This window comes from Ictidomys tridecemlineatus, chromosome 1, assembly GCF_052094955.1.
Source record: "Ictidomys tridecemlineatus isolate mIctTri1 chromosome 1, mIctTri1.hap1, whole genome shotgun sequence".
NCBI lineage: Eukaryota > Metazoa > Chordata > Mammalia > Rodentia > Sciuridae > Ictidomys > Ictidomys tridecemlineatus.
This window is the reverse complement of record NC_135477.1, coordinates 198,332,513-198,343,335: the sequence shown is the minus strand read 5'-3', so window position 1 is coordinate 198,343,335 and position 10,823 is coordinate 198,332,513. Positions and strand designations below refer to the sequence as shown.

The 10,823-nt window shown below is 48.1% G+C and overlaps 1 long non-coding RNA gene across 1 annotated transcript; it reads left to right on the top strand.

Moving 5' to 3' along the window:
* The first annotated feature begins 1,901 nt into the window (after window positions 1-1,901).
* On the top strand, window positions 1,902-6,193 carry LOC144366748 (uncharacterized). Its single transcript, XR_013425854.1, has 2 exons — window positions 1,902-2,259; window positions 6,162-6,193. It is a non-coding gene; the product is annotated as an uncharacterized LOC144366748 (long non-coding RNA).
* The last annotated feature ends 4,630 nt before the right edge of the window (window positions 6,194-10,823 follow it).

Here is a 10,823-nt window from a genome sequence, read left to right as displayed (position 1 = left end):
TGAAAAGACAGGGCTATTGATCAGGAAATAATGCTCTGGTGGAAGTAGCACTCTTTTCAATGAGTAATTAAGATGGTATCACTTGATAGCTACTCCAGAGATCATCCCTCTTTCTGCTCAGTGTCATTAATCTGGTGTCACGGCAACAGGCTGGCCTTGGGTTCTCCCTCTGGACCTTTCTTGTGCTAATGTGGCAATCTCCTGCCTCTGCACAAGTGTGTACATCCTTGCAGTGCTTGTTCCATTAGCAGCAGCAGCAGCAGCAGCACTGGGGAACTTGCTAGAATCTCAGAATCTCAGAATCTCAGACCCCACCACAGCATCAGAATCTGACCTTAGCAGCATCCCCAGATGTTTCAGAGTCACAGTCAAGTTCAGAAAGCACTGCCAGATAGAGACTTCCCTTTAAGAACACCAGCAACAGCTTCATGCAGAGGTTTCTCTCCTGAAGAGCCACTTTTTATTTTCTATTAGTGAGCCTTGCTGGCCTGTCAAGATTTCAACAAAGAGTATGAGAGAGACACTGTTTATACTGTAAGGAAAAAGCCTGGGAATGTAGCCTGGGACTCTGGACTGTGAATCTGGCATCATGTTCCAGCTGTATAAAGCAGAGGAGGCTGTTCCAGAATCTGTACCAAACAAATGACAAAGCAAGCTCCATTCCAGCCAGGCTACAAGAGGATCCATCATAGCAATGAATTTCTTGTCTAAACACTGATCTAAGAATGTTCATGAAAAAGTGTTGCTATCCTAGAGAATCAAGTTTGAAGAAGTTTTCTCCATTCCTAGAAGGCATAGGAAAGGCCACAAGGCAGGTCTCTGCAATCATAATGAAATGAGAAAGAAGCCAATTCCCTGGATACTTTCATTCCTCCTAGTGGGAGTAGATCTAATCCTCAACAGTGTAATGATAGACCAAACCTGATCTTTTATTAAATTGGGAGCTATCTTGCCACAAAGCCATGAAAGGCTAATTTTGGCTTTACTATAAATTACTGCAAACTCTGAAGCTGCTTGGAATGCCTGCCCATGCCTTGAACTCACCCATGCCTGGCTCTCTGACCAGATAGCAGCCCTCTCTGAAACTTTAGTGACACCTCATAAATATTGGCCTTCCCTGGCCAGACAACGACCCTCTCTGAGGCTCTAATGGTCTTCATAAATTCTGATGTTGGGGCCAGCAAAAAATGTAAACTACCATTAGTGTGATGCTTGTCAGAGTTCTGTTATCTGTAACCCCCTCTTTGTGTAACCTTCTGGGCTATATGTTGGGGTGCAGCGGAGCATCGGAGGGGAGAAACCACACAAGAGACTCACTTCATGCAATCGCAGGGGGGAAGTTTATTGAGGATCCTGTTCTAGCGCGCTGGGACTCTGTGCCCACTCAAGAAGGGAGAGCGGCTCAGAGCCCAGAGCGGAGGTCAGGTGGAGCTTAAGTACACTTTTTGGAGAGGGTGGGGGGCTTTGCATACATCAGAACAAATCATCATGAGGCACGGGAAAATTGAACAACAATTCTGAAACATGATTAGTACATACATTGGCGGGAACAATCAGGGCAGGAGTGATTGGTGCTCCTAGGTGGCGTACACATTCAAACTGATTGGTTTAGGTCCTGCAATGCCTAAGTGCCAAGCAACTCGGAACCCTTAGCTATTAAACAACCAGAAAGTCAGTGGAAATATTTACTGGGTAGTTCCAGTATTGTCCTAACAGCTACAGGGATTATAGGTTTTGGGGGTAGCAGAGGGACTCTAACAATACTAGTCTTTTACTTTTTAACCCAATCCCTGCACTTTGGAAACTTTAGGATGCCTGGTCTTTTACACTTTAGCTCAGGCTCTGCGGCTTAGAATCAGCTTGAAAATTTTACCTTTACATATAAAGATGGGCTGTAGGAAAGGTGGGGCTGCTGTCTTCTTCCCATTGTTTTAGGAGGAAAAGGCAGTCCGGCCAGTCGAAATAATAAGCTTGCTTTAATTTGATTTTAATTGGAGTCAGTGGTCTTTTCTTGCATCCTGGTCTAACATTTTGGAGTTCCCCAGCATGATGACCCTGCCCGACCAGACCACAAGACCAGACTGCTGGAAATTCTGAAGCTGGCCTTAGCTCCAGGGCTCAGGGCTAGAGAGCCACTCTAGGGGGTTCGCAACTTGAGAAGTTCCAAGGCCTAGGAGTGAGCCTTCTGTCCCTGGAACCCTGCAGTGAACTGCCTCACTAAAACTATTAGCAAGCACCTGGTGGAGGAGGCCTCCATAGGTAAGTGGCGCCTTTATAACATCTGATATCCTGTTAAGGGAGATCTCTTCTGATGACAGAGAGGTGGCCTGGTGAGGCTCACATACACTCCTGTCTGGACAGTATGAGAAATCGTTCTGTCTTCTGTTCTGTTCTGTAGGGAATTCCTCTGGAAGGGTAGAGAGGTGCCGATGGGCACGTGCACACTCCTACTGTAAAGGTAAAATTTCTAAGCTGACTCTAAGCTGCAAGAGTCTGAGTTAAAGTATAAAAGACTGGGGATTGTAAGGTTTCTAAATTGAAAGTCTTGGGCTAAAAATAATAATATAATAGGCCAGGTATTTTAAAATTCCTCTGCTACCCGTGGAACCTGTAATCTCTGTAACTGTTAGAACAATACCTGAACTGCCCAGTAACTATTTCCATTGATTCCCTGGTTGTTTATTAGCTAAGGGCTCCAAATAGCTCAGACGTAAGCATTCAGGCCACAAAGCCAATCAGTTTAAGTGTGTACCCCACTCAGGGGTGACCAATCACCTCTGCCCAGACTGCTCCCGCCAATAGATGTACTAATCATGGCTCAGGGTTGTTGTTCAATTTTCCTGCGCCTCAAGATGATTTGTTCTGATGTATGCAAAGCCCCACACCCTCTCCAAAAAGTGTACTTAAGCTCTGCTTGACCTCTGCTCTGGGCTCTGGGCTGCTCTCCCTTCCTGAGTGAGCCTTGAGCCCCAGCATGCTGGTTCAATAAAACTTCCCCCTGCAATTGCATGAGGCTGGTCTCTTGTGTGGTCTCTCACTCCGACGCTCTGCCAGACCCTTACACTACCCCGGAGCTTTGGCAAGACGTTGCATTGCTCCTCTGTTTTTCTGTTTTGGCGCCAGGTTTCTGTTTTTTTGTGTTTTGTTCTGTGTTCTATATGTTTTTGTTTGTTTGTTTTTGTGCATTTCGTTGTGTGATTTCAGTGGTAAAAACTTAAGGATATTGGACGTGAAAATGGGTAATAAAGCAAGTCAGCCTGACACCCCTTTGGACTGTGTTTTAAGGAACTGTGATGAACTTTACCCCCCTTTGTTAAGCAGAAGGAGAGAAGCCCCTGGCTGCCTTCTGGATCACACCCACTGCAGGAGGGCAATGCCTGCTGAGGATCTAAGAACTGAGTATCTCCCAGGTTAACAAGTGAGACTCCTTTAAAACCCCTTGTCCCTCCAGATCAAGAGAGTCACAACCTTTGGGCAGAGTCCCCGGTGTTTCTCCTTTGTTAGCAAAGCAACAAAACTCCCTTTTTCTTTTTCTCAAAACCCTGTCCTCATTATTAAATTGGCATTAATTGGCTCTGAGGTCAGGAACCCAACTTTCAGTTACAAATTTTAATACCCCCCCCACCCCCAGAACTTTTTGAGAACTGACTACTGAAATGTTAGGAGATGGAATGTGCTTGGGGTGGAATCCTGTAAGTAAAAGGAGGGACTGAGGTACTCCCAGCAGCTGCCAAAGCCCTGTTGCTTTGGGGAATTCCTGCCTTCCTTCCTTGCACTGTAAGGATTATGCCACCTCTGTCTTCTTAAAAAAAGAGAAAAAGAAAAAGGAGACACTTAATGCAGTAAAGTCGCCATGGAGACCCTTGATTTTATATTTTAGATTGCCCCTCTGTGAAAACATCTGGTCCCCTTGTGGGTGTTACCGCTGTTGACCGGTGACGAGTTCTTGCTCCCCGATGTTGAAGAATAACACCAAAGAAGCACGCCGAGGCAAGGTCAGAGTAGAAATTCGAAATTTATTAAAGGACAGAAGAAAGGACTTCTCCCAGAGGAAGAAGGGGACCCAGAAGGTGGAATCCGTGGAAGTGCGGTTGTTTCCCCTTTTTATAGTTCTTTCAGTGATGGAATGTAGGTTGGAAGGCCCGAAGGGTGGGACACAGGTGGGCCAAAGAAGTAGTTGGAGCAGGAAGGACTTCATTATCACTTCTTTGTGATGGGCTATCTCCAAATCTGTTGGGGCTGTATCCTGGGCTTCATTAACATTTCTTTGGGATGGGCTGTCTTCAAATCTGTTGGGGGCTATTCATTAATACTTCCAGGTGGACTTTGGCCTAGGGCATTTTTGGAACTTCATTAACATTCCATGAGTTGTCTTGTGTTTTCCCTGAGTCATTCCCAGCATGGCCTCCATTTTAGATTTCACTCTGTGTTAGACCCGATTTACCTAACTACACTAACTACCTAACTTTAAATCTGGCTTCATGGGGACATCTATGGTGCAACTGGTGTAGGAGATTTTTCTATTATCTGCTCTGTTTTAAAAGGTTTCTGTCAGCCATAGCCATAGTTTCTGGAGCTCCTCTCTGTCTGTCCTGTGTCTTTGTTTCTGACCCTTTAAGACATGTGCAATAGTGTGTTGATATTATAAATTGTTTCTTGGGAATGATCTTGGCTGAATGTGTGTCTAAAGATGATGTTTTATTGTAACAATCTGGTATCTGAATGGGTTTTTGATGCATTGCACAATGCTGCAGTTAAAAGTTGAGTTTAGGTAATTGTTTAGTTTACGATTTCAGATAATTCATGCCAGAGAACTTAAATACTTAGGATGGAAAACTAAAGAACTCTACTTCCAAGTTGGCAAGTAACTTCCCAATCATTCAATCTTTTTTTTCACCAATTTTGAATTGGGTAGCCTGGGAGAATGTTACTGTGTGTACCAGTGCATTAATTTGGACAAGGATAGTAAATCATAATATGGTATCTATTGACAAAACAAGATGTAAAGATATAAAATTTTGTGAATTGTATCTTAAACTTGTATCATAATTTTCAACATTGGAACCTGAAAATTATGACTATGGTTAAAATGCCTTAGGCCTGAGGTGTCTGCTCAGAATAGAGTTTTTCCCTGCTCCTTCCAGACCTCAGCCAGGACTTATGTTGAAATGCAAATGAAAGAAGCCTGCAAGCTCAGTAGGAGACTGATTTGAGACCTAAGGGGAAAAAAAAAAAGAAGTAAATTGTATTGTATTTACTAATTACTGGCCAGTCATTTTTACTAGGACTCTTGTTTTTTTTTTTTTTTTCCTTAGATTCTGTATTTTTTTTTTTTGAGCTCATGATTTTGACCCTACAGACCTAGGTTAATGTTTTTCTGATCAGTCCTATTTTTGACCAACTGTGGAGCTTTTGAAACATTGCAATGGAGATTTCATCTTCGAAAAGCTACTAAGGCCTTTACTATTGTTATGTGTGCACACTTTTTTTATGTGTTGTATGTCTATATATACATATGTCCGTATATCATATATATGATATACAAATTAATATATATAAGGAGCGCTCATAAAAACAAATTTTAAGAAAATGGATCCAAAGATCTTTAATTCATGTGATTTAATTGGTTCAATTTAAATTGGATAAACAGATAAAAATAAATGTCTTTAAAATTTAAGCTTACAAGTTTTTCTAGGTGTTCAAGAACCTCATAAAATATTAATGTCTATAAAATGTCTAATATGCCTTGGTTCTAGGACTTTTCCTTCAACAAAAAATGGTTTACACTGTTCAATACATTTGTCTAATATTTTGATAAATAAGTAAAGTAAATTTGATATGGGATTACTCATGAGTACTTTTGTTGGATATCTGATTGATTTACTAAGGTCTGTATAAGTTTGTACTAAAGTCTATATAAGATTATAAAAATCAGTCATGTGTTAAAGAGACAAAAATTTCTTAAAACATAAGTTTACCCATAACATTGTGTTTATTAAGTTTTACTTTTTCTAGAGCAAGCAACAATAAAAATTAAACAACTGGTTAAATAAGAACTGTTATTTTAGAGCACTGTACTGCCATTTCTTTAAAAGCTAAACTTGGTTAATGTAGAAACATCAATGTAATTGTGATGCTATTAATGTGCTCATATCTTCCAGGTATACAAGTCTGTAAGGTAGAAACTTTGAAAGAGCATTATGTCAAGCTGGTGTTCAGAAGTTGTATGGTAAAAAATATATTGGGGATTTATTTACCTGTTATCAATAAGATATGTAAAGTTTTGTTACTTCTTACATTGGGGAACAATTTAAATGTGTTTTTAAGTTAATGAGAGCCTAATCTATGTAAAGGTTAAAAACTTTCAGCCTTTCTTTAATTCATGTTTTAAATGTGATATCATATGGTGTTAGCTAATGTTCATGTGACCTCAAACAATTTATGTAAACTTTGTAAAATGATATTTAAAAATACAAAGATCAGCTTTAGAACTAAGACACTTAAGATTTATAAAGAGCCCTGCCTTACCTGAGATGAGGCTCTGTGTCCCATCTTACTACATGTGAGAAAGACTATGAAAACAGTAGGCCAGATTTTAGTTCATTTAAAGTTATGTTCAAAAGTTTGTTTTTTTGTTGTTTTTTTTTTTTTTTTCTGTCAAGATTACTAGAATCTCAAACAGGGGATATAACGTATAACTCAGCCAAAAATTCAGGGTAGCTGTTACAGGAACTAAGTGTATTTACTCTTGTTAATTTTATTCTGTAATTTCCTTATAAGTGATCTAAAGATTCCCTGTTAGTGTTTTAAAGAAGTGTTGCTTTAAGAACACAACATGGGTTAGTTTGAGATAATAAGCCATCACCTACAAGACAGATAGGATAATACAGATCCCTGCTTGGGTCCAGGTCCCTGCCTGGAGGATCTACTCCCCTGGAATGGAGTGCAATGGGCTGGCCTCTGCGCCCTGGAGGCTCCCTAGGGGAAACACAGGCCTGCCCCTCGCCTGGGCCCCCTTGGCTGCCCGCCGCCTGACACCTGGCAGTGGACGTGGGCGCTGCGCTGACCTTGGCCTGCGCGATCCCCTCCCTTCACTCCCCTGCCCTCTCGCCTTGCCTGCTGCCCCTAACCCAAGCCAGACCTTTCTAACCATGGAGCTTTAAGCTCCAGTCCTGGGGCCTGGCTCCTGGGCCGGGCCCCTGAGCGAGGGTTCGTCCTCATGTCGCGTGGCGTGCCGTGGCGTTGGGTGGAGTCGCTCCGGGTCGTCGGGTCAAACCGGGGGCCCCTTGCTTGGGCCCCCTACCGCGCGCGCTCCCCTCGGTGCCCCTCGCGCCCCCCCACCCCATTCCACTCTCTCCTCCTCCTCCTCCTCCTCCTCCTCCTCCTCCTCCTCCTCCTCCTCGTCCTCCTCCTCGTCCTCCACAGGTTCCTCCTCCTCGCGATGCCATACCTCCCCTTCCCTCTCTCCCCTTGTGCTCTCTGCCTGCTCCTTGGCCTAGGTGGCATGGCTCCCTAGTCCGGTCTCCTCCAGTGGGTCCCGGTACCCCTCCCAGCCAGCCACCCAGCTTCATGCTGGCCCTGGCAGCCTTTCCACACCCAGGGCCCTCGTTTGGCCCTGCCTGGAGGATCTACTCCCCTGGAATGGAGTGCAATGGGCTGGCCTCTGCGCCCTGGAGGCTCCCTAGGGGAAACACAGGCCTGCCCCTCGCCTGGGCCCCCTTGGCTGCCCGCAGCCTGACACCTGGCAGTGGACGTGGGCGCTGCGCTGACCTTGGCCTGCGCGATCCCCTCCCTTCCCTCCCCTGCCCTCTCGCCTTGCCTGCTGCCCCTAACCCAAGCCAGCCCTCCGTAACCATGGAGCTTTAAGCTCCAGTCCTGGGGCCTGGCTCCTGGGCCGGGCCCCTGAGCGCGGGTTCGTCCTCCTGTCGTGTGGCGTGCCGTGGCGTCGGGTGGCGTCGCTCTGGGTCGTCGGGTCAAACCGGGGGCCCCTTGCTTGGGCCCCCTACCGCGCGCGCTCCCCTCGGTGCCCCTCGCGCCCCCCCACCCCATTCCACTCTCTCCTCCTCCTCCTCCTCCTCCTCCTCCTCCTCCTCGTCCTCCTCCTCGTCCTCCACAGGTTCCTCCTCCTCGCGATGCCATACCTCCCCTTCCCTCTCTCCCCTTGTGCTCTCTGCCTGCTCCTTGGCCTAGGTGGCGTGGCTCCCTAGTCCGGTCTCCTCCAGTGGGTCCCGGGACCCCTCCCAGCCAGCCACCCAGCTTCATGCTGGCCCTGGCAGCCTTTCCACACCCAGGGCCCTCTTTGGCCCTGCCTGGAGGATCTACTCCCCTGGAATGGAGTGCAATGGGCTGGCCTCTGCGCCCTGGAGGCTCCCTAGGGGAAACACAGGCCTGCCCCTCGCCTGGGCCCCCTTGGCTGCCCGCCGCCTGACACCTGGCAGTGGACGTGGGCGCTGCGCTGACCTTGGCCTGCGCGATCCCCTCCCTTCCCTCCCCTGCCCTCTCGCCTTGCCTGCTGCCCCTAACCCAAGCCAGACCTTTCTAACCATGGAGCTTTAAGCTCCAGTCCTGGGGCCTGGCTCCTGGGCCGGGCCCCTGAGCGAGGGTTCGTCCTCATGTCGCGTGGCGTGCCGTGGCGTTGGGTGGAGTCGCTCCGGGTCGTCGGGTCAAACCGGGGGCCCCTTGCTTGGGCCCCCTACCGCGCGCGCTCCCCTCGGTGCCCCTCGCGCCCCCCCACCCCATTCCACTCTCTCCTCCTCCTCCTCCTCCTCCTCCTCCTCCTCCTCCTCCTCCTCCTCCTCCTCGTCCTCCACAGGTTCCTCCTCCTCGCGATGCCATACCTCCCCTTCCCTCTCTCCCCTTGTGCTCTCTGCCTGCTCCTTGGCCTAGGTGGCGTGGCTCCCTAGTCCGGTCTCCTCCAGTGGGTCCCGGGACCCCTCCCAGCCAGCCACCCAGCTTCATGCTGGCCCTGGCAGCCTTTCCACACCCAGGGCCCTCTTTGGCCCTGCCTGGAGGATCTACTCCCCTGGAATGGAGTGCAATGGGCTGGCCTCTGCGCCCTGGAGGCTCCCTAGGGGAAACACAGGCCTGCCCCTCGCCTGGGCCCCCTTGGCTGCCCGCCGCCTGACACCTGGCAGTGGACGTGGGCGCTGCGCTGACCTTGGCCTGCGCGATCCCCTCCCTTCCCTCCCCTGCCCTCTCGCCTTGCCTGCTGCCCCTAACCCAAGCCAGACCTTTCTAACCATGGAGCTTTAAGCTCCAGTCCTGGGGCCTGGCTCCTGGGCCGGGCCCCTGAGCGAGGGTTCGTCCTCATGTCGCGTGGCGTGCCGTGGCGTTGGGTGGAGTCGCTCCGGGTCGTCGGGTCAAACCGGGGGCCCCTTGCTTGGGCCCCCTACCGCGCAGCGCTCCCCTCGGTGCCCCTCGCGCCCCCCCACCCCATTCCACTCTCTCCTCCTCCTCCTCCTCCTCTTCCTCCTCTTCCTCCTCCTCCTCCTCCACAGGTTCCTCCTCCTCGTAATGCCATACCTCCCCTTCCCTCTCTCCCCTTGTGCTCTCTGCCTGCTCCTTGGCCTAGGTGGCGTGGCTCCCTAGTCTGGTCTCCTCCAGTGGGTCCCGAGACCCCTCCCAGCCAGCCACCCAGCTTCATGCTGGCCCTGGCAGCCTTTCCACACCCTGGGCCCTCGTTTGGCCCTGCTTGGGTCCAGGTCCCTGCCTGGAGGATCTAGTCCCCTCGAATGGAGTGCAATGGGCTGGCCTCTGCGTCCTGGAGGCTCTCTAGGGGAAACACAGGCCTGCCCTTTGCCTGTTTTATATTTCCTAGGCTTTCTTTGATTTCCTCTTTTCCCCCTTATTTTTCTCCTTCCTGTCGACATGACAAGGCCATAGAATGCTTCTTGGGATGTCCAAAAGGTGGATAATAGGTCGGCTGAAGGAGAAGGGCAGGATGGAGTAGTAGAAAAACACCCTAACAACCTTAGTGCAGGGATTTTTCTTGGACTGGTTACTTTTACAACAGTTTGGAGCTGGGGCAAATTTTTGATAAGATTGCTCAGGGACAGTCTCTCACTTTTCAGACTCACTCAAAATTGGACTTCTAGATATTCCTTACTTGATTTACCTATCTATACTCATGCCTGTCTAATTCTAGTATCCACACCCTTAGAAAATCATTCTTTAGCTCCCAGAGTGCTCCTCAAACTCTATTGCCAAAAGGAATCACCTGCTCATACTTTAACAGAAGATTCTGATTCAGTAGGTCTGTGGGGAGCCTGAGAGTGCAGTTCTAGCCTGCTCTTAGGTGAAGGCCTCTCAGCAGGGAATGGCTCACAGCAGTCAGTAGACTACAATCCACAGCCAATGGAACCCAGGCCCACAGGGCAGAAAGTGGGAAGGCTAAGACAGCCTTATATGTTTTTCATTCACAAACAGGACCCTGTTGCTGGCTGGTGCAGCACATCTGCCACCACTGAAAAGAACAGAAGTGAAGACCTTTGCTTGGTGAAGTGTGAATAGGTGTGGTTGGAATTTGCCATTAGGCAGGCAAGATAACACAACCTGTGCCTCATGATTCTGCTTTGGATCAGTGAGACACACTGGTCTTCAGCACCATGGTGCTCCAACATCCACCCTTTCAAATGTTAGGATATACTCTGGGGTATTGATGTTGCTGGAAAAGAAAGTTTTATTTTAGGTAGTGAAATTCTTTTTTTACATCTCAGTAACATTGTTTTCATTTTCAGTGGACTTTAGTGATTAATAAATACACTCTACGATTTGTCAGGATCTCTTAAGCAATGAGTTACGAAATTTTTTTCTATTTTCTAAAA